The 23232-nt window shown below is 42.2% G+C and overlaps 1 long non-coding RNA gene and 1 pseudogene across 1 annotated transcript in view; both read right to left on the reverse strand.

The window, feature by feature from the left end:
- LOC127492321 (uncharacterized) overlaps positions 1–7811 on the reverse strand; it is a 91173-nt gene extending 83362 nt beyond the window's left edge. Inside the window, exon 1 of the long non-coding RNA XR_007921549.2 lies at positions 7674–7811. This is a non-coding gene — a long non-coding RNA (uncharacterized lncRNA). The remainder of the gene's footprint in view (positions 1–7673) is intronic.
- On the reverse strand, positions 1737–2637 carry LOC100344228 (ribosome biogenesis protein NSA2 homolog pseudogene; annotated as a pseudogene).
- Positions 7812–23232: the final 15421 nt, after the last annotated feature.

The raw sequence follows: 23232 nt of genomic DNA on the forward strand, positions 1-23232 counted from the left end.
CTGTGAGTGGCTGGGCGGTGGAAGCCTAGGGTTTGGAGGGAAGGACTTGTCTGCCCCAGCGTGGGCACAGTGGATAGATTTCATGACTCTGACATGGCTAGCTGTGTGATATTAGGCACGGGTTCTCTTTGGGCCTCACTTTGCTCATCTGTGAAATAGGTATAAATAATAGTACCTCTGTCCTAGGATTACTATGAGGAGTTAATGATACTGCATCATAGGTGAGTATGGTGTGCCTAACAGTGATAAAGGCTAGTACTCCATAAATTGTTAATGTCATCATCATCACATCACCATCAGTGGACTTTACCCTGAAGTTCCAGGAACTCTGGTTTGTGAAAGAGCTTATTAGGGACCTCAGAGGGGATGGTGCCCCTTATTTCCATTCACCACTTCCTGCGCATGCACGCCTCGCACAACAGGGCACGGCATTCTTTTATCTTCCCTGCCAGCCCATGCAATCAAGCTTTTATCTGTTTCACACATTAGACTTTCATGTAAGAGTTCTCTAGAAAAAATTGTTATTAAATATTTTGCTATCACAAATGCCAAGCACCAGGAACTCAGTCCAAGTCTCCCTCCCGCATGGTTGGCAGGGACCCACTCACTTGGGCCATCACTCTTGCCTCCCAGAGTCTGCATTACAAGGCAGCTGGAGTCAGAGCTGGGAATTGAACCCAGGCACTCTGATGTGGAACATGAATGGACTAACCATTAGGCTAAATGCCCACCCCCAGATGTTTTAAAGTTTGAAAACCACTGGTCCGGCTTAACTTGCTCATCTTGCAAGTGAAGAAACTGAGTGAACGAAGTGGGGTGCTGGAATTTGCATCCCAAGAATACACTGTTCCCAGGCAATGCTCCCCCCATGCCCCAGCTGACCTTCTGCACAGGTCTCACTGGACCCAGGGTAAGCAACACTTTAAGAAACTGTGGGTCTCCAGTTTCAGCGCTGACCTTGCACCTCTTTCTTGGGGGAGTGAACCAATGGATAGAAAATCCTCTCTCCCTCTCTGTAACTCTGCCTTTCAAATAAAACAAATCTATTAAAGAAAAAAATGCTATGTAATAGCTATTAAAATGTATTGGTTAGGAGTTAATGACAAGAAGCTGTTCAGTACAGATGTAGGCTTTTTTTTTTTTTTTTAAGTATTAGATTTCCATGGAAGTCCCAGATATGTATGGCTGACTATATAGACTTAATTCTAAATATCAGGTGGTACCTTTAAGTCAAGCTAACCCATCACCTTGAATGCATATAATTTCTTGAAGAACATTTGAATCTTACTTTCAATTTTGAAATATGCATTACATTATCACTAACTATAGTCGTCGTATTTTCTAGATCTCAAAAATTTATTACTCCTAAGAAACTTGTACCCCAAAACTAACAATATGCAATTTCCATTTCATTTGTCATCGTTTATTATTATAGCATGTATCTCTAAACAAGGCCTTCTAAAGCACTGTCCCAATGTCCTTACCTCTAACAAATTAATAATTCTTTGTGACACTTAAATATCTAGCCAGTGTTAAAATTCCCAATGTTCTCATTTGAGTAACATTTAAAAAAATTGGAATCAGGATCCAAATATAATCCATATATTAAGATAGGTTATAAGAGTTTTTTTTTTGCTTTAATTATTCACATTTTATTAACATGTAAACCTTAAGCAGACTCCAATAAAGAACAGTCAGTAAAAGTGCATCTTTTTAATGTTTTTTACACCTTAAAATAATTCTCTTGCTGACTGCAGACATGAAGGCTATTTGGAAGTATTCAGAAAAATCATAGTAAAGACAGTTTTCCCACTTAGTTTGTAGTCTTCAATAATGATTAGGAGTTACTGTTGTCAAACAAGTAAGACTGCATTTATGCATCCATCATTTTCAGGATTGTTGGTAACCTGGGCATATTTCCCCCAAATAACCTTGCCTCCTTGAGTCACAAGGCCCAGCTCGCTCACATTCACCTCAATGACAGTACCTTTAGTAATTACACCCAGAGCTGTGTATAATGGGGATGATAGATTCTTTTTTACACCAAGTATTGGCAGACAGAAGGTGGCTTTCAGTTCTGGATGTGTTACATGGGCCTTCTTAAAACGTAAGCCCATTGGTCTAATGAATCTTTCATATTTAGGTGGTTTTCTTGTAAAGCCATCTCCAACAAAGCAGACTTTGGTAACCATCCTCTTCCATGCCTTCTTTTTTCTTTTCCCTGTCCGAATAACTTTTAATACTTCTGTTTCTCCCTGGGCACAAACTTTAGGCAGAGGGACTTCCCATTTTCCCGCCTTCTCTTTTCGTTTTTGTTTAATCATGTTGGAAAGTACTTTAGCTCGGGACTGTCCTTCTCTGTCTAGCAGATAGGCAGGCACTGCTCCCTTGGGAGTCTTTTCATCATTCTTTTGTTTGGTGTTTCTCTCATGCATCTTGATAGTCTTTTTCATCTGTATTTTCTCAGCATGGCGCTGCTTATGGTAGAGCTTGGCCTTCAGACCAATCATCTTTTTTGCTTTCTTTGAATGTTCATGAGCCTCCCCACTTTCCTTTTTTCTCTTTTTCTCATGGTAATCCAAACTGCACCCATAGCGTTTACGGTGTAATAAGTTCAATATATTCATTTTGTGGCATGGTGACGGCCTTAGAACCGCCAGGTGCAGCCTCCTGGGTGCGAAGAAGTTCCCAACTTTCAGGGCTCACAGGTTATAAGAGTTTTAAAAAACCCTTAGGTCTGCTCTTTCTGCCCTGAAAATTTACTTAGAAACTCACCTTGCCTTTGACTTCGAGTGGGATGAAATCCATTTTTATTGTTTTTGTGATTGTAAAACGTTTTCATATATATTAATAATTATACTGGTAGTTTTCAAAATTCCATGCTGTGCCTTGGTATTTAAAATAGCCATGATGTAATTTATCTTTTTTCAATAACAGTGTATGCAGAGCCCTTATTTGGGCTCATGTAAAGCCATGTGAGGGAAATGCTGTTACCATTGCAGCTCCACAATGAAGAAACACGCTGGTTGAATTCCTTGCCCTGCATGTAAGGAAATGAGTCAAACACTCTGAGTTTTACAGCCTGTATCCCAAACACTGAGCAAACCATCTCTTACATGTACCACGAATGCATCACGAGAGGCTGAAGTCTTACTTGTGGGAGCACATAGAAACTTCGGAGGTTTTTGTGTTGTTTTTGTTGATAGCTTTTACTTACCCATTACTTTTCAACGAAGAGAGATCCATGTCTCCTTCAATTTCAGCAGAATTTATACCCAGGTCTCAGCTAAAGAGTACTGGCCATAGTGATTGGGAGTGGGTACATTTTCCCAAGCTATTCCTTAAAAATATTACTGGGATATTGGTACTGGGGACAAAGTGATTGGGGGTGGGTACATTTCCCAAGCTATTCCTTAAAAATATTACTGGGATATTGGCCGGCGCCGCGGCTCACTAGGCTAATCCTCCGCCTAGCGGCGCCGGCACACCGGGTTCTAGTCCCGGTCGGGGCGCTGGATTCTGTCCCGGTTGCCCCTCTTCCAGGCCAGCCCTCTGCTGTGGCCAGGGAGTGCAGTGGAGGATGGCCCAGGTGCTTGGGCCCTGCACCCCATGGGAGACCAGGAAAAGCACCTGGCTCCTGGCTCCTGCCATCGGATCAGCGCGGTGCGCCGGCCGCAGCGCGCCGGCCGCGGCGGCCATTGGAGGGTGAACCAACGGCAAAAGGAAGACCTTTCTCTCTGTCTCTCTCTCTCACTGTCCACTCTGCCTGTCAAAAAAAAAAAAAAAAAAAAAAAAAATTTACTGGGATATTGGTACTGGGGACAAAAAAAAAAAAAAAAAAAAAAAACTTCTTTACTTGTGGATTTGGAGTTGCTGTCACTGCCTTGCCAACACATATAGGCTGAGAAGGAAAGTAACACAGAGCAGCCAGCCACACAAAGCTGGGAGACCGGGAGGAAGTAGATCCTGGTCATGCTGTTTGAGCCCTGAGCAAGCCATTCCTGAAGACAGACTAGCCTTTTTCTTCTACGACTTGTGTGATCCAATATCTTCCTTTCTGGCTTGAAACAGCTTGGTGGTTTTTGCCTTCATTCAAGACAAAACGTGCTCTAACTGATGGAGAACACTATAGAGTTAAGAAACAAAATGACCTCATCTACTCCTTACATGTGCTCAGTGTTTTAATTGCTGGCTAAGAGAATCACATTTTGTCATTATGTAATATTTCCATACACAAAGAATAAAACATCTGTAGGAGAACAGCTCCTCTCTCTCTCTCTCACACACACACACACGCACACACCCCACATGAAAAGGGCACCTGTCAAACTGCACGCCATTATTGTCTTATCTTGTTGCTGCTTTGAGATATGACTTTAATATCTTCTCTCTGGGGACCCAATTTTTTTTTTCAGTTTACTGCAACTAATCTTTCTCAACTTCATGAAGTCAACACAATTACAATCTGCTCCTTGCAGCAGATCTTAAATAATGCAATCTGCTCTGAGTGAAGCCATCAGTAATGCACACTTGCTAAGTGTGGCTTGCCTGTGTTCAGACCAAGGCACAAATTCATCATGGCTAATTAAAAAAAAAAAAAATACCTGCAGGGTACTTTGTCACTTTCATGGGCCCTATGCATTTTGCCTTCGTGAATCCCTTCCTCCATGAAAAATATTATCAATTAAATTTAATGACTACATTGGTATTAAGAAAAATATAATCCAAGCTAGAATACAGTCATTTTATAATCATATTTTAAAAGGTACATTTGCATGGGCCCCTAACTGCATCCTGGGCCACAGGCACTGTGTGAATTCTGCCTAGTGAACAAATGTGCCCAATATTCTGATCAGGTAACAAACAAGGCAACGCTGGTGAGAAAGCTCTGATGAGAAATAGGATTGGGGTAGAATTTTCAAAAGCCTCCCCCGTGAAATATAAGTCAAGTGCAAGGTGGAAATTGGTGACTTTAAGTTGGAGAAAATGGAGAAAGCAACTTGACAATGACTTCGAGGTTAACAGTGTTAGTGAGGGACTAAGTCTTCATCATGCATCTCTTTGTTGTGATACATGGGAAAGGTCACAGCTCCATTTCTGGGATATTCCTGCCAAGAATGCCTGGCCACACTTAATTGTGAGGAATTTTTGGGAAGACCCAGATTGAAGGTCATTCCACTGAGTGGAAAATGTGGACTACTTAAATATGCAAAGGATATGAAATATGGGGAGACTGAGGGGCCGGCCAGGGTGGAGGTATCCAAAAAGACATGTTAACTCAATGCAGAACAAACCCCTAGAGTGAAAAGGAAGTGGCATTATTGTGAAGCAGGCAGCAATTTAAAGGGCACGGTGGACTTGCCAGCTAGGAGAATCAGATTTAGTAGGGGGGATGTCTTTGTTCCAGAAACACACTGGAATGTTCAGAGACAATGGAACATCATGTCTGGTTTGTTCTCACAAAGGCTCAGAAAAAGATGAATGATAATGGATGCATTCTGAAAGCACCAAGGATGGAGTAAAGGTTACACATCAGCAACTACAGAAACCAAAAGGAGGAGATGCTGGATGTCATTTCCCTGTTCCGGCAGCTTTTCCTTAAGTCTGCAGCTATTTTTTTTTTTAAATACAAACAAATGGGAGAAACAAAGAATGGATTTTAAATATGAAAATAGTAAAATATATTGCTAACTCCAATCCAATACTACTGAGTTCTTTCTCATCTTCCTCCTTCCATAGTTCTAAATATCTACTCCAGCACTGAGAAAGTTGGCTCCCAGTATCCTCAATTTATTTTTTATTGACTCAGACAACATACTAAACTGAAGCCAGGGCAGAAGAAAAAGGACTTCAAAATAACAGGAAAAGGAAAAGAGAAGCCATCCCACTTTTACTAAAAAAAAATAATAATGATGATGATGATGAATACACTCCCAGTTTCACTTTGTAAATTCAAACTGAACAAATCCTAACAAAACTTGGGGACAATTTTATCAAGCCCAGTGAAATATTCTGCCCTGGAAATTTCCAAGAGAAGCATTCTTTAAAAACACAAGTCATCATTTTAAGTGAATAAGAGAAAGAAAAAGCCAATTCAAGCCAGTCAACATAGGAAAGATATTTTCATCAGTGTGTATGTACCTGGTTCTATGTTTCTCAAGAATTACCTGGAGAAAATCTGATTAATTGCAGTAGAAATAAATTTGATATGCCCAAGGGTATATGAAATGTTCATTGAACATTAGTAGTAGTGTAACAGTAATAGTAAATCACTAAGAAATGGTGATCTTGAGGTCACTCGCTTCTCACAAAGTTTTTCCAGACCACAGTGGAGCCCAGGACATTGGAGAACAGTTGTACAAATCGGACACTTTACATATTCAGGGACCTATCATTCACTTAGTATGTGGACGCACAGTGTTCCAACTCCTAGCAGACAGGTAGAGCTCCACCTACAGAGCTGCACACCGTGAGCCTAGCACTGACCATCACCGTACCCTCTCCGCGCCGTTCCGCATGCCTGGCCTCTGTGCCTGGGCTCTCTTCACCTTGCCTGTCCCCGAAGCCTTCCTAGACCACTCTGGGCCACAGTAACAATTTGTTCCCATGTTTCATGGTCTATAGCTCCACTGCCCAAGCTAGCATAATTACCTTGTATTTTTATTTAAACCAAAGTTACATAGCATTGTTCTCAGGTAGGGTCTCATATGGAAAGCTGGCATTGCAGGCAGTGACATAACCTGCCATAACCCGAAATTAATAATTTGAGTCAGCTATTTTGAAGGGATTCTCTAGCTATAGTATCCTTTTAAAAATCGTGTTGTATAATATCAAAATATATACTTATTTAAAATATTCAGGAAACATCAAGTTTGACATATACATACATATACATATATATATACACACATATATATACATAAATCATAGAAAAATCTCTGCTAACATTTTGGCTTATAACCCTCAAAACTAGAATCTAGCTACTTACTATGTGCACTCACATATATGTATATATCTTACATATAGATGTGTATATACAATTGTATACAAGTTGGTAGGTCTTCAGTACATTTTAAAAATTAATAAAACTTGAAGATCTTGCAAAACAAAACTATATATCATTTCACAGCCTACATTTTATCTAAAAATGTTTATCTTTCCATATTTCTACATACAATTCCACATAATAATTTGTAATTTCTCTGGAGTATTTCATTGTGGAGGTAGATTTTAATTTAACCAATTTTAATAGGTGGATTTTAGAAATTTCAATGTTATGAATAAGCAATATGATGAATATTGTCATGTAAAACAAATATATATAATGTACTATGAAAATTACATATGATATTTTTGTCTGTTCTTCGTAATAGTGAAAAATTTCAAGCAACTTATATGATTATATAACATAAATATATTTCTGTTCATGTCTTATATTTCCTTTTATATTAGGTCCTAGAAATAAGATTGCAAGATTGATACTTCTACCATTGTAGATAAACATTTTCTGAGGATGATGGGACATTACAGTAATAGGCATTCCAAGAAACAGTATAATTGCATCATGAGCAAGCTACAATAGGTACTTGATAATCTTGTTCTTATTATGCCAATCCTTTTAATTTACTTAAGCAGCAGAGAGACAGAGAACTTCCATTTGCTGGTTCACTCACCAAATGCTGGCATTAACTGGGGCTGGGCCAGGCTGAAGCCAGGAGCAGGAACGGAATCCGGGTCTCCCACATGGTTCATGACAGTCCTTCTAATGCTTCATGTAATCCCAACCTTCTGGAGCTGGATTTAGAATCTGAATTCCAACAACATTCCAAGGCAAGAGCTGAGTGGCAGGATTTTCCCCCATTACTATAAGGACCAAGGACTTCAAGTTGGGCAGACTACCTTTCTGCTTAACAATGACTCATCCCTACCCCTTTGCCTGTCAGAAGTCACATGTTATCAGCAGGTAAAGGAGAGAGCTGCAAGCCAGACCTGAGGGCTATTAGATCATCCCAGATTCCTGAAGATCAACCAGAATTCCTTAAGTCTCTACAAATCCTTCTTCTCTAAGCCTCTCCCCCTCCTCTTCTTATTGCTCTATCTCCACACACACACACACACACACATACACATCTTCTATTCACAAAAGTAAAAATAAAGAGTATTTTTTAAATGGGGGAAAATTATTTCACACAGGTTTCAGGGAAGGGAAGTCCTTGTTCCGAGCAAGCCTAATCAGCAGCCTGCATCCCTTAGGCAGCTAGCTTTGGTTTTCTGTTTGGTGTGTAACTGTGTGTGCTTTTGCAAAGCCTCATCTGGATTCCTTCTGCAAATGAGCATTTCCCCTGGGAACGTCTGGGTGATGCTGTCGGGGTTCAGCAGAACTGGGCTAACCCCTACCTTCTCTGGAAGCCTCTGTTTCTTTATCTGCAAAATAGGACCAATAAGACCTACTGAAAGGATACAGTGTTTTTTGTTTTTGTTTTTTTTTGTTTTTTGTTTTTTGTTTTTTTTTTTTTTTTGACAGGCAGAGTGGACAGTGAGAGAGACAGAGAGAAAGGTCTTCCTTTACCGTTGGTTCACCCTCAAATGGCCGGAGCACCGCACTGATCCGAAGGCAGGAGCCAGGTGCTTCTCCCATGGGATGCAGGGCCCAAGCACTTGGGTCATCCTCCACTGCACTCCCGGGCCACAGCAGAGAGCTGGACTGGAAGAGGGGCAACCAGGACAGAATCCGGCACCCCGACCAGGACAAGAACCCGGTGTGCCGGCACCACAAGGTGGAGGATTAGCCTATTGAGCCTTGGCGCCAGCCCTAGGATACAGTGGTTTTTAAGAGAGCATCTATACACAGTTCTTGGTGGTGCCTGACAGAGACTAAGCACTTAATACATAGCTTTTGTTATTCACTAAGCTTTTTTGTCTCCATTCTTCTTAGAAAGACCTTGAAAGAAATCTTTAGGTGAGGTTCTTTAGAGTGATCTCAGAAACTAGGTGAGGGTTGTATTGTCCTGGATTTAAATGCCAGCTCTGCCACTTAGCAGCTCTAGGGGAAAGTCATCTAAGCTCTGTGAGTTGTTTCTTTCTTGTGTATCATACTTGCCTCAAAAGCTTCTTGAAGGAAATGGTGCCCATTACACTTTTGGCATCTATTTGTATTAGGTCTCAAAGAGCAATTCTGATGATAATATTCAAGTGGTACAAAGAGGCAAGGAAGATACTTTGCTGATGCTTGCACAAAATGAATTTCATTTCTGATCATTTCCAGTAGATTCACTAGTGACTACAAATCCTTGAAGACAGAGACAGTGTCTGTTTTGCTTGCGTTTTATTCATTGAATTTGTCTACTACTGATAGTAGGTGCTCAATACATTTAGTTTAATAAATGAACGTGTCAGGTGATTGATAAATGAATGCTCTGGTGATTAAAAAAAGTCATTTATTTCACTAATCTACAATTATAGCTTTGCAGTCAAACAATTGTTCTTAAATCTTGACTCAATCACTTACTGAATGAGCTCAACTAAGTTGCTTGATTTTTTTCTCAGATTCCCTCTCAGGAAAATGAGAATAATAGAATCCAATTCAGGGCTGTGTGGGTTAAAAGAGATAATGTGTGTAAAGAGCTAAAAAAGAGCTTATGCTCAGAGCTTAGGCCGGTGTTTGACCTAGTGGTGAGGATGCCGGTTAGGATGCCTGCATCCCACATCACAGCACTGGGTTCGATTCCCGGCTTCAGCTCCTGACTCAAGCTTCTGGACCCTAAGAGGCAACAGTAATGGCTTAAGTACTTGGATCCCTGCCATCCATGATGTAAATCTAGGTTGAATTCCTGCCTCTCAGTTTTAGCCTCAGCTCAGCCTCAGCCATTTGCAGAGGGAACCAGAGAATGGATGTTCTTGCTTGTGTTCCATCTTTCAAATAAATGGATATTTTAAAATGTTTTTAAAAGTTTGCTCTCTGGAAAAAAAAGACAACACTGCCTAGGACCTCAACATACCTCAGCTGACTTGAATTTATGCCACGTTTTCCTACTCTGCCAAAATATTCTCTCAGATTAGAAGTGCACACATGTTTAGAAAGCCTTGCTGGTTTTTAATACCAAGATGGCAAAAAAGAGAAAGAGAGTGAGTATGGGAGGCCAATTACCTTCCCTGAAGTGCCCATAACCCCTACTCAGTAATTCCATCTCAATGCTCCATTATAATTAAACATGCAAATAGCAGGTCCTTGGATTCTTATCATTTCTGGTAAGGAGGATCATTTGCATCCATTTAGATAATGATGATGATGCCAACAGATCTCTTCCATTCCAAGCTGTCTTTCACTCAAAAGAGTCAGACCCAGAGGTGCTTTTAGAGACCACATTGATGGATTAATTCCATCATCATAGGGCTGTAGGAATCCCTGGGGCAGCAAGAAGACAGAATAACTTTTGCCAGTGACACCGCACAAACAGCAGATTAGGAAAGCAAATAGCATATAACTCACCCAGCTCAAAATGTAAGGGAAATTGACAAAGCCAGCAAGAAAGAAGGGAAAAGCCGCGATGAGCAGTGCTATAATTTAGCTGTAGATTTCAAGTAATAAGGAATCCACAAACTAAGGTCACTTCCCCTGGTGCTCTGGGCAGCACGGAGACATTGCTGGAGGAGTGACTCAACAGGAAGAGGGAAGAACCCACCTCATCTGTGACCACTCACATACCCATCTTCAACGATGCCACTGGATAAAGAAGCGAATGAACTAAGCTCTGGGCTTGTGTTGTATGCTAGTTAGGTCCAAATCTGCCTGAGCCCTGCTATTTTGAGCAGACCTGCTCCCACTCGAAACAAGACAAACACATGATCATCCCTGTGGACCTCATCCTTCAGGAACCCTTGGGCCTAGATTATTTCTTGAAATGCCCCAATTTCCCTTGGTTTTTGCTTTTTGTTTATGTCAGACAACAAAGAGGGATCTTAGCTTTCTGAGGAGACTGAATTGTATAAGTTCATAACCTTATTATAATTATCATAAGCCTTTGAATATGATAAATACCATGGATCAGTTACCCAGGTAAAGAGGAGCACAAATATACACAGCTTTCATCACAACTTCATTTCGTTTAGAGGAACTTCACTGAACCCCTACTGTTTATCTACTGACCCGACCCAACAAACCTAAGTAAATGGATTTCCAAGGCTGTGTCTGACTGCATATCCTTTATTTCTGTAAAGAACCATGGTGTTCCAAGCACCATGCTAGGAACTGGGATTACCATTAAAGCGTTGCTTCTGCTTCTGATGTGTTTGCAATGGTGATGGTTTGGATGTAATTTTTCCTCCACAAGTTCATGTGCTATAAGCCTGGTCCCCAGCGAGGCATTATTGAGGTAGTGAAACCTTGCAGAGGTAGGGCCTATTGGAAGGTAGATGGGTCACTGAATGTGTGGATGCCATGTTGTGGGAGTGAGCCAGGTCTCATGGGGCTGGATCAGCTCCTGGGTTATTAGGAAGTGAGTTCCACTGTCTCAGTTTGCTTTCTTAGCACATTTCTCTCTGCACATGGCTAGTTTCCTTTCTACTTCTTTACCATGTTGTGATATAGTCAGGGTGACTCTCTCCAGGACACCAGTACCTCGTTAAGACCTCTTGCCACCAGAATAAGAAGCCCAATCTACTTATTTGTCAAGTGTCTAGTCTTGAGCATTTGATATAGCAACATAAAATGGACTAAGAGCAACATAATAGAGGATATGGATGTTTGAAGGCGTTGTTTTATTAATGCCTGATAACTGCCTCAACAGAGGTATACAAATGTCCTGAGAGTATGGAAGAGAAGGTGTGGCTAAGTTTGCCTCGGGAAGTGAGGGAAGGCACTACAGAGGAAGTGAGATTGGAGTGCAGCACTGGTGTATAAACCCACTAAGGAGGTGGGGTGATGACAGCATTCCCGGCAGAGACAACAGCTGGGGCAAAGGCATGGTGTCGTGAAATAGCCTGGCAGGAGCAATGCTGAGTTTGTTGTGGGTAGAACAGAGGCGATAAGGGAGAGACAGTAGTGGAGAAGCAGCAAAGTACATACATATAGATTTTGTCAGTTGTGCCCTCTCAAATTTCGTTGTGCCAAAGGATTTTCAGCATGAAAAAGTAACAAAATCAGATTCATGAATTCATCTGTTAATGTATTACAGTGATGCAGATAATGCTGTAGTTCTGTATAGGAAAAACAAAAACCAAGTCTTTCTGTTGTCAGTCAAGCTATTATCAAACCCCATTTTCCATCACTACTGCCATTAAAAAAAAAAAAAAAAGCATGCAGTTAAATTAGTTTCCAGACTGTCAAAAAGCCCAGTGGAAAATGAAGTGTATTTCTGACACTGAATTCAGTGTCTAGTCCCCAGGAGGATGGCCATGCAATACAAACAGATGATGACGTGAGCTTCACAAATTTGAACCAAGAAAAAGCAGCTGCTACCTTAAACTAGTCATTAATAATATTTAAACACTAGCTGATGGCACATTGTGGATATTGGGGCCACTGTTAAAAAAAAAAAAGCTCAATTGTTATAAACATACTGGCTTCACTTTAAGATGGTGTTGATGATAGCGGTAGGGGGAAAAGGGGGTGGATTATTTAAAGCTAAAGTGTTTATAGCCAAAATAACCCATGAAAAATTTATTAAATGGTCCATAAAGCACAGTGCACATGCAGTATGGATATACAGATTTACAAATGTAATTCCTAACCAATAAGATTGATAAAAGGGTACATATTATAATTTGATTTTCTCTTATTTTTGCTAGGTCAATGTATTTTGGATTTTCTAACTTAAAATGCATGTGTGCCGTTAACACCACTATAACATTTCAAACAGAAAAACTGGCAGATAAATGCGCTTTAAAAATTTTAATTAGCAGGCCCTGGTGGTTGTTCCCATTGTAACATAACTCTTCTCCACACTGATGTTTTGTCTTGAGTAAGAAAGCAGCCCCAGCACTGTGGCATAGTGGATAAAGATGCTGCCTGCAGTGCCTGCATCCTATATAGGCAAGTTCCAGTCCTGGCTGCTCCACCTCCAATCCAGCGCTCTGCTATGGCCTGGGAAAGCAGAAGATTGCCCAAGTCCTTGGGCCCCTGCACCCACTTGGGTGGGGTGCTGGAGGAAGCCAGGAGCTTCCTCCGAGTCTCCAACTTGTGTTCAGAGGCCCCAGGACTTGGGCCATTTTCCACTGCTTTCCCAGGCCATAGCAGAAAGCTGGATCTTAAGTGGAGCAGCCAGGACTAGAATTTGCACCCATATGGGATGCTGGCACTGCAGGCCGGAGCCTTACCCACTATGCTACAGGGCCCACTACCCAAGCAGCATCTTAACCACTGTGCCAAACTGTGCACTTGAAAACTACTGATAACTGAGGTTTGGTCTAAAGACTTTAACAGAAGGAAGGAGGTCAGAGAGTGACTGGGAAATTGCACAGTCAATGCTGGGGTCCTACATATTACTATGTCAGCATGAGTTTTTCCATTTAACTTCCCTTGCATATCACACAGAAGTCACCCTATGGAGTCCACCTTCCAAATGTCCTCCAGTTGCCATAGCAGGTAAGTGGTGAGGTTCACCCACTGTGTTTCACTGGCTGGCCGATTCCCATTGGTCAGCACTGGGGAGGGTGCCAGCTTGGTCCATGCAGATGTCTCTCCAGTTTCAGGGAGGATTATCTTCCTTTGAAACTTAAGATGTTGGACTTACAGGCTTGTTTTTGTGTAAATTTGGATTTGGCAATGACTAGAAACTGATTTCAAAGACTCTAATGGTAAATGTTTCACATCTGCTGTTGCACCCTTAAATGTCATTATTAACTGGTCAACTCTTGCCTCCTTCTTTCTAGAACAAGCCTTTCAATTCATACCCACTCACACCCTACAGTGGTTAAAAACCTAAAATGTGGATTCAGGCATACCTGCATTCTAATCCCAGCTGAATCCTGGATAAATTACTTCTGATTCACTTTGCTCAGCTCCAAGAAGGGGGAAATAATTGTTTCTACCTCACAGGTTGTTTTGGAGTGTGAACAAGCAAATACATAGACTGTAGTCAATTTAGTGCTGATCATAAAGCAAAGCACTCACAGGCAGGTGTTTGGTGCAGTAGTTAAGGCACCAGTTGAGGGGGCCAGCGCTGTAGCATAGTAGGTTAGGTTAAGTCTCTGGCGTCAGTTCATGTCCCAGTTGCTCCTCTTCAGATCCAGCTCTCTGCTATGGCCTGGGAAAGCAGTAGAAGATGACCCAAGAGGCCAGCACTATGGCTTAGTGGGTAAATCTGCTGCCTTCAATGCCACCATCCCATATGGGCGTCAGTTCAAGCTGCTTCACATCCGGGCCAGCTCTTTGCTATGGCCCGGAAAAACAGAAGATGCCCAAGTCCTTGAGCCCCTGTACCTGTGTGGGAGACCAGGAAGAAACTCCTGTGGCTTCAGATCTGCTCGGCTCCAGGCGTTTTGGCCATCTGGGGAGTGAACCAGCAAATAGAAGACCTCTCTCTCTCTGCCTCTAACTCTGTTTCTCAAAAAAAAATTTTTTTTTTAATTTAAAAAATACACCAGTTAAGATGCCAACATATTATATTGAGGCGCCTGGGTCGGGGTCCCAGCTTCACTACCAATTCCATCTTCCTGCTAATGAACAGCTTGGAAGGCAGCAGGGACGACTCAAGTAGTTGAGTCTCTGCCACCCACGCAGGAGACCTGAATTGAGTTCCCAGCGCTCGGCTTCAGCCTAGCTCATCCTTCACAGCTGTAGGTATTTGCAGAGTGAAGCAGCAAATAGAGGGTCTCTGTGCATCTGTTTGTCTCTCAAATAACTAAAACAAGCAAAAACCAACACTTGCGATTGCAGGAGCCCTAAGCCAAAGAGGATTCATGCATAATGTTCATTAACTTTAAAGAAAGTCACCCAGAAGTTTAGTTGGGAGAGACATTTACCTTTAGTCTCAGGAGGCACTGCTGGTAGTCCTTGGTCCACAGTAATCTGCACCACCCCCTTGGCATACTCAGTGTTAAATAGTATCGGGTAAACAAGCACAATTAGCTCATGGCCAAAACATTCAGGCATGCTCCTGGTGCTCTACAAGCCACAGCTGTATTACACTGGCCCTCTCCCACCAGATTCTACTTAAGGTGTTTACCCTGGAGCGGCGAAGGAGGGCTATCCCAGAGGCCACCCTCAGGGCATAGGACAGTTTTTCTATAGGGGAAAGGCAGCATAATGAGACGTCCCTACAACACTTCATAAATATTATTCTTTATTCCTATTAATATTTTTGTTAAAGTTAATCATTGCCTTGTGGTCTGCCAATTTTGCTTCCTCATAGCAAGAATACTCTTCTAAAACATCCCATATTATAGTGTAGGTTCAAGTCCCAGTTGCTCCACCTCTGATTCAGCTTCCTGCTAAGCCTCCTGCAAAGCAGTGGAGGATGGCCTGAAGTGGGCCCCTGCCCCCCATGTGGGAGACCTCCATGGAGTTCCAGCCTCCTGGTTTCTGCCTGGCCCAGCCTCTACCATTGCAGCCATTTGGAAAATGAAACAGCAGATGGAATCTCTCTCTCCCTCCCCCTCTGTCATTCTGCCTTTTAAATAAATAAATACATCTTTTTAAAAATACTAAATAAATAAAATATAAGATTGAAGGTACAGAATTCCATTATGTATAATTAATATGACTCAATGCCTTAATTCTATTTCCTTAATAAATAAGAAGAAATGTTCTAAGCTTTCTATACTCCTAGCCAAATGCACCTAATAAGAATGCATTATTTTTTGCAAGATTACTTTTTATTAAAGATTAATATAAATTATAAGATTATGTTTCCTTATAGATTAATATAGTGTTAGTATAAAAGATTTTCAGATGTCTCAAAAAGTTTTAGTACCTTAATTTCAAACAAAACTTCTAATGACTCCTCTGAAATGGCACTGCCGTTGAACCTCAGCTTCACATTTTGGAGTCAGTACAGCTTTGTCATTTCAGAGAATGTCAAGTGGATGACTCCAAAAAGATGATAGTCTTCTGAGTGCTGTGAAACTATTCAAGCTGTTGATGATATCAATAATAGAAAAAACAGCAAATACAACTGAGGGCTCATTGTTTGCTGAGCACTGACTGCTGCAAGCATTTTACCTACATTAAATCATTTTTCTCCCAAGAGCTCTTCGAGGTAGGTGTGGGATTATTCACTTTTTTTTTTTTTTTTTTTTTTGACAGGCAGAGTTAGTGAGAGAAAGAGAGAGACAGAGAGACAGGTCTTCCTTCCATTGGTTCACCCTTCAAATGGCCGCCACGGACGGTGCACTGTGCCGATCCGAAGCCAGGAGCTTCTTCCTGGTCTCCCATGCGGGTGTAGGTCCCAAGCACTTGGGCCATCCTCCACTGCACTCCCGGGCCACAGCAGAGAGCTGGACTGGAAGAGGAGCAACCAGGACAGAACCGGCGCCCCAACCGGAACTAGAACTCGGTGTGCAGGCGCTGCAGGCAGAGGATTAGCCTATTGAGCCACGGTGTTGGCCAGAAAACATTATTTTTAAAATCCAAGTTCTTGCTTCTCACGGAGAGAAAAATACTAAGTGGAGCCTGATATCATGTGCAAACAGAACAGTTTATTTAGCAGTGAGTTTATTTAGTGAGCAGTGAGTGAATTTATTTAGCATAAATTCACGTGCAAGTGTGGGCCTCCCCACACTAAGAAATATCCAACATGAGTAAGCTGGAGAGTTGCCCATAAGTGAGAGAGAGAAAGACCAAAACTGTACCTATGATTGGAAAGGTCTGTCGCTCCCCGTCTTCGTGGAGGAACAACACAGGACCCTGCGCTGTTCTTTTGTCTGCTCGGCCCTCCCCGGGTTTGCTGCTGGTTCTTCCCGGGTTGGCTGCCGTCCCTTCCACCTCCGTGGAAGGGCGGTTCCCCCTAGCCACTTTCCCCACTTCCACGGGGGAGCGGCACACCGCCGGCCGGCTCTCTCGGGGGCTGCACAGGTGTTCCTTCAGATAGAAGTTCCCCTTAGATGTTTCTGGTGCATGTTGTCTCTCTCCTCCTTTATAGTCCTCTTCCGCCAATCCCAACTCTGCTACCCACACGCCGAGTACGCTGCTCTCCTCCAATCAGGAGTAGGTCCTACAGTTTATTGGTTGAACTGGAGGCAGCTGTGTAGAAGCTGTTTCTTCCTCTCCCAGCGCCATATTGTGGGAAAGCAGATGCATAGAATAAGTCTTAATTCCAGTAACTTAGTCTAGTCCGAGTTGCTCCCCACAAAGGTCCTCTGGAGGCAGACCAGCAACGGAAAGGAGCACAAAGAAGAACAGCCTCTCTCTCTCTCTCTCTCTCTTCCTCCCTCCCTCCCTCCTTTCACCTTTTTTTTATAAGCAAGGAGGTGGCACCCCATTGGACGTGCAAGCAGTTTGGGGTCTTACCATGCATTCTGGTCCCAAATGCAACAGGTGCATCCAGGGAAGGTGGTGTATCAAACCAACAGTGAAAGAAATAGGGTTACATTGCAGGGGTACAAGAATTACAGCTCAACTAAACCACTTGCTGCCTTTTTATCCCTCATCAAGAAGGCACAGTGGAAGTGAAAGGCACTGGCAATTTGAATAAAGTAAAACCTGGGGGGTATTATTACCATCTCATGACTTGAGTGAAGCGATGAAGAGGACCTACATTTTGGTAGATGAGAAAATAGACATGTCTTCGACATGCTCATGACAAATGTGCAGCTTGTGTTGGAGTCTTGATTCCCAAGTCCTGTGGTTTTTTTTTTTTTTTTTTTTTTTTTTTTTTATATCACACACACTTTGGAGTTTCATAGACCTCTCTCCTTTGCAAATTAGTAAATCACTTCTACTTACCAAGAGAAGAGTGCCTGCTTCATTTTAGCAAATAATTAAGAGATACTATGGACTTTGCAGAGAAATTAATTTTTTTGAATAAAAAGGATTTTTAATTACTGAAATGCCACATGATTTTTATAAAATGCCTAAGGAAATAGTGAAACATAAAGAAGAAGATAAAAATCACATCTCTAACTCAGAGAGGGACACTGGTAGACACTTTTGTGACAAAGCCTTCCACTATATAGCCACACACACTGGAATACACCTCACCTGAGATCCTACAGTTCAGATCCTACAGTTCACTCAATAATATTCCTCTATTACTACTGATATTGATATTAATTGATAAATTAATAATTAATACAAAGCAACTTATGTCATTTTTAATATCTGTGTAGTTCAGTTAACCACAATTCATGTAATCAACCCCCTATTGATGGATATTATGCTATTTTCCTTTCACGGTATACAAAATTTGATGAGCTACTTTGACATAATCCTTTGTGTATTCATCTGATTACCTCCATAGGGTAAACTCCTAGAAGTGGAATTGCTAAATTGAAGGAAATACATGTTTTACATTTTGATTCATAATTAGGTTCATAATAGCTACATAATTACTTTTCCCAGAGACAACGCAAGGGAGCTTCCAGCCCTTCCTGGTTGGTGATGAAAAGTATGGAACAGACACGACAATGAAACACATTCAATACATTTTTTTTTTTTTGATAGGCAGAGTTTGACAGTGGGAGAAAGAGAGAGACAGAGAGAAAGGTCTTCCCTCCATTGGTTCACCCCCCAAATGGCCGCCACGGCCTGCGCTGTGCCAATCCAAAGCCAGGAGCCAGGCGCTTCCTCCTGATCTCCCATGTGGGTGCAGGGCCCAAGTACCTGGGCCATCCTCCAATGCACTCCCGGCCACAGTAGAGAGCTGGACTGGAAGAGGAGCAACCGGGACAGAACTGGTGCCCCAACTGTGACTAGAACTCAGGGTGCCGGCACCGCAGGCAGAGGATTAACCAAGTGAGCCGAGGCGCCGGCCAATACATTTTTTTCTCACTTCCTGTCCCACACTTCTCCTAGTTCTCATCTTCTAAGGGAATAACAGTTTGCTTTAACTCAATGGTCTGACTTTGCAGCATTGTTTCTAACACACATAGATACCCAAACTGGGGTCCCAGAATAACTTAATGATGGACCCTGTTGCAATCTAGGGAGTTACTCCTGCTGATCGATGAAATTGAAAACTTAGAAAAATCCTGTCAGTTGCTGCTGTGAGGTGACATATAAGTTTGTATTGTAACCTTTGATTCTAGAAGAAAGAAAGTTCTTTTCAGGCTATTCCTCTGACATGGGGGATAGAAAGAAATTCTCTATGGAGCTCTTCCAAAATCCAGGTCTTTAAGTGTTAACTACCGCATAAACACGGAGGAAGCGTCAACTCCTATCATCTTATAGATGCCGTAAATTGTACAATGAATCAATCATTCCTTGAAAAATGTGCTTTATTAACCCAGGACCACTGAATAGAAAGCCAGATTTTCAATGGTTTTCACTATGGGGTGACACATAGCACGAAGTACTAGGGACCCCTGGGTGAAGAACATTTTTTATTTGACACACACTGTCTCACTGCATGCGCAGAATATCAATGGCCTTTTGTAATGCTTCAAAAGCTGAAGCACTGAAAAATCTCCATCTCTAAACCATGTGTTTTCCTAAGAGATTACTTTAGTTGTTTGGCATCATGTAACAAGCCAATAAATTTTGATGTTGAAAAAAATCAATAAAACTGTATTTGAAATACAAATATAATGTATTTATTGTTTGCAAATTTCCACTTTGGGCTGGCCAAATCCTGGGTAGTATATACCATTCTTTCTTGCAATTCCCTCAGGATAAACATGATGGGCTTCTATCAAATTGCAAATGATGACCACACAACAAAAAGAATAAAGGCAAAGAAAATTCAAATTCTGGAAGGCCAGGAAGCAATAAACCATCTGTCCCTTCCAATTTCACCAGAGAAATGCATTTTGACTTCCAAATACAGATTTCCAACACTTCTAGGTTCACAGGTACCACAGCAAAGGTTTACAGAGAAGAAAGAAAACATCCTTCTCCCTGCTTCCTCCAGGGTGATATTTCAACAGAAAGTAATGAACACTTGACAATTTTGTAAAGTACATTCACTTATCTCATTTGGTCCTCAAGTGGGAAAGTGGCATGTAGGTAGGTATCAATACCTTGGTTTTAAGAGAAGAAAAATCAGGCTCAGACATGAGAAATGTAACTTGGATTAAGCTTGGCAAGTAGGAAGCCTTTATCCATTGGGGGCTTCTTTTATCGTCATCATCATCATCATCTTCTTCATCACCATTACCAGTGGGCTTCAAAAGATCAGAGACAACGGCTAACTCCCCAATCCTCCTAATTCTTTTTTCATTCAGCCTTTGGTTTATAACTTTCACAAAAATGCTGAATATCAATAGGGCTTTCCATTGTGTTTGTTATCCTGACTGATGTTCAAATCTTATTGTAAATAGGAAGGGATGAGTTAATCCTGATAAGCCACAGTCACCATGATGGTCAAGTTTGTGTGTCAACTTGTTGGGCCATGGAGTGCCCAGCTATCTGGTTAAACAAGATTCTGGGTGTATCCATATGGGAGTTTCTGGATGTGCTTAACATTTGAATTGGGTAGATTGCCCAACCCAGAGTAGCTGAACCTCATCCAGTCTATTAAAGGCCTGAATAGAACAAAAGGCAGTGTAGGGAGAAGCTGCTCCCTTGACAGGACTACTGTCAGACTTAGCCTTTGGTCTTTTTTGGCCTTGGGACTTGGATTGTAACTTGCATCGTTGGCTCTTCTGCTTCTTGGGCCTTGGGACTTGGACTGGGCCTATCTCATCAGTCTCCTGGTCTCCAGCTTGTCTTCTAGAGCATTTACAATCACGTGAGCCACTTCCTTATTATGCATTTCTTTCTACACACAAACACTCATGGGTATCTCAAAAAAGTTCATAGAAAATGGAACTATAAGATACATTCATTTTGGTGCATAACTTTTTTGAAATCCAGTTTTTTTCATAATACACATTTTCCATGAACTTACATACACAGCACAACCCGCTGGTTCTGTTTCTCTGGAGAACCCTGACTAATACAGTCACTCAGGCTATTTTTTTCTAAAGGTTTATTTATTTGAAAGGTAGAATTACAGAGAGAGAGAAGGAGAGACACATACAGAGAGAGAGAGAGAGATCTTCCACCTGCTGGTTCACTCCACAAATGGCCACAATGGTCAGGGCTGTGCCAGGCCAAAGTCAGAAGCTTCTTCCAGGTCTCCCACATGGGTGCAGGGCCCAGGGACCTGGGCCATCTTCTGCTGCTTTTCTAGGCACATTAGCAGGGAGCTGGATGAGAAGTGGGGCATCTGGGACTCAAACAGGTACCCATATGGGATGTTGGCATTGCAGGCTGGGGCTTAACCCACTAAAGCACAGTGTTTGCCCCACTCAGGCTATTTTTAAAAAAGAAAGAGTGGAATACTGTTATCCCTTAAATTAAGTGACTGGTTTGCAAGGATTAGGATGAAAATACTTAATTGATTCAAGTATCTTTGCTTAAAATACATACTGGTGTGGGTGTTTGGCTTCGGGGTTGAGGTGCCTATAAGATGCCCACATCTCACATTGGAGTACCTGAGTTCAATTCCTGGATCTCAGTCCTAACAACAGCTTCCTGCTAATACAGGTCCTGGGAGACAGTGGTGATGCTGTCGAGTATACATTTCTTTCCAATAATTCTAGTACAGTAAGTGTAGTGTATGGAAATTTTTAGGTAATACTAAGAAGAAAATTCTGGAATTTTTTTTTTTCATTTTTGCTCATATCTCAGTCTTAGTGTAAATTTCAAAGAAGATAGTTATGAAAATTGCTTTCAAAAGCCAAAATTGTACCTTAAAAAGAGATAACGAGGGCCGGCGCCGTGGCTCAGTAGGCTAATCCTCCGCTTTGCGGCGCCGGCACACCGGGTTCTAGTCCTGGTTGGGGCGCCAGATTCTGCCCCGGTTGCCCCTCTTCCAGGCCAGCTCTCTGCTGTGGCCAGGGAGTGCAGTGGAGGATGGCCCAAGTGCTTGGGCCCTGCACCCCATGGGAGACCAGGAGAAGCACCTGGCTCCTGCCTTTGGATAGGCGCAGTGCGCCGGCCGCAGTGCGTTGGCCGTGGCGGCCATTGGAGGGTGAACCAATGGCAAAGGAAGACCTTTCTCTCTGTCTCTCTCTCTCACTGTCCACTCTGCCTGTCAAAAAAAAAAAAAAAAAAAACCAGATAATGATAGGTGATAATAATTATCTTTTTAATGATTACAATGATTATACCAGGGAACAGTGAAGCACATGTATAAAAAACATACATGCCAGGGCTGGTGCTGTGACTTAGCAGGTAAAGCTGCTGCCTGCCGTGTTGGCATCCCGTGTGGGCATTGGTTTGTGTTCCGGCTGCTTCACTTCCAATCCAGCTCTCTGCTATGGCCTGGGAAAGTAGTAGAAGATGGCCCAAGCCCTTGGACCCCTGAACCCATGTGAGAGATCCAGAAAAAGCTCCTGGCTCCTGGCTTCGGCTCAGCCTAGCTCTGGCCATTGCGGCCATCCAGGGAATGAACCAGCAGATGGAAGACCTCTCTCTCTCTCTCTCTCTCTCTCTCTCTGCTTCTCTCTCTGTGTAACTCTGACTTTCAAATAAATAAATAAATCTTAAAAAATACATACATGCCTTACAATGTCAACCCATGTACTTAAAAATATACTTTAAATTTTTCATTTTATTTGAAAGACAGAGAAAGAGAGACATGGAGAGAAATCTTCCATCCTCTGGTTCATTCTCCATAAAATCCAAGGATGGGCCAGGCTAATTTTTTAAGAGCCCAGAAGTCCATACAGGTCTCCCACATGAGTGGCAGGGACCAAATACTTGAGCCATCACTTGCTGCCTCCCAGGGTGCACATTGCAGGAAGCTGCATTGGAAGCAGAGGTAGACTCCATCCTAAGCACTCTGATATGAGATGCAGGCTTCCCAAGCAACAACTTAAAAACTGCATCCACCCCGTCCTGTGCTTTTTATAAAAATTCTATGCAATGACCAGTCATTGACTTCTCACTAAAGGTGGGAAATCAAAGTGCAGAGAACTGTAAGAACTTTGTCAAACTAGGAAGCAACAGAGCTGGAAAGGCTCCATTCTGGTACCACCACCTCCGCCCCCCGCCACCCACCCACCCACCCACACACACCCACCCACCCACACACACCCCAAATTTATTATTAATTTTCAAAAATTCACAAAACATGGAAAAAATCCCACCGT

This window comes from Oryctolagus cuniculus, chromosome 10 (genome assembly GCF_964237555.1).
Source record: "Oryctolagus cuniculus chromosome 10, mOryCun1.1, whole genome shotgun sequence".
Lineage (NCBI taxonomy): Eukaryota > Metazoa > Chordata > Mammalia > Lagomorpha > Leporidae > Oryctolagus > Oryctolagus cuniculus.